Raw genomic sequence first — 1,301 nt, 5'->3', positions numbered from 1 at the left:
CTAACCATATAAAAAAGGCTTGGTTACTAAGAATGGCAGCCTCGGCGTCATATGTGGGTTGTGTTTGTTGGTTCTCTACTCTGCGCCGAGAGGTTTTCTCAGGGTACTCTGGTTTCCCCTCTTTTCAAAAACCAATATTTGACTTGATTTGCTTTAACTGTTAATTTTAGTTGACAATGTCCCCAATTAGCGCTCCAGCGCTATAACGACGAGACACTTAAATAAAGTTCCTTTTCACAATTAATACCTAGGTTTTCGCACATGTAAAATGCGACGTTTAAAACGGGCCTAAGACAATAAATACCTGGGCAAAAATAAATGCGCAAATGAGTCGAAATGATTACCGCATTGGCGGCGAAAGCGTTGTTTATGGTGTAAGAAACAAAACCTTATTACGCCGCTTCCAATCCTCGGACATAAAAAAGTCGTTTGCGGAAGAGCAAGAAACCAGCGTAAGTTTTACGTTTAAAAGCTGAAGTGACCAGTTAATTAAATTTGTCGGAGTGTCTGAAACAATTGCAAGGTTGGGAGTCTTTGTGTATGTTCTGCACGATCGACTGCTGTGAAATTATAGATGCTGCCTCGCGGGATTCGAACTGAACCGGGAGGCGCAAACCCTCGGGACACTCCAAACGACTCGGACACGTTCATCTGACAAACATCTGATTTATCCCTTAAATTTATTAAATTAATTGTTATAAATAAATAAATATAATGAATAAGCAGCAGAATAATTGGATAAAGGATAGAATAATGACATCGAACTATTCGTGATTTGGTCATTAAATTGATGTCATGTTGGAATGGTGACTTAATTAAATGATTTACTATCGGCAAAATCAGTGGCTTCAAAAAGCCCGCGTAACGAGTTGTCTGAGCGGAAAACTTCTTTGTGCAACTTTCCGCAAATTAATCGGTGAGCGAGTTCCCTTTCAACTTATTGTTCTTTTCTCGGTTTTCGGTAAATTAGACACATTTCTTTGTCGGACCGGCTGTACGAAAGTGGTTGACAGCGATCAGGGTATATAAATCAGGTCTGAGCAAACAATCAATCAATCAATCTGCGTACTGGTCACACAAGCAAGTTCAACAGCTCGCCTTGTCAATTGGTTTCATGGCAACTCAATCTACGCCGTCAGTGTCTGCATCATTGGCAATGAGATCACGAAGGTCCTCTCACAGTAAACCCACCTCGACTACCTGTCAGCCGTTGTCTTTCTCTATCAGCAACATCCTTGGGCTAAAAGACGACACACCTCTGAGTCAAGCTTCATTAAATTCCGGTAAGTGTAGAATTCCAT

This window comes from Montipora foliosa, chromosome 11 (genome assembly GCF_036669935.1).
Source record: "Montipora foliosa isolate CH-2021 chromosome 11, ASM3666993v2, whole genome shotgun sequence".
Lineage (NCBI taxonomy): Eukaryota > Metazoa > Cnidaria > Anthozoa > Scleractinia > Acroporidae > Montipora > Montipora foliosa.
Note: the sequence above shows the minus strand (reverse complement) of the source record.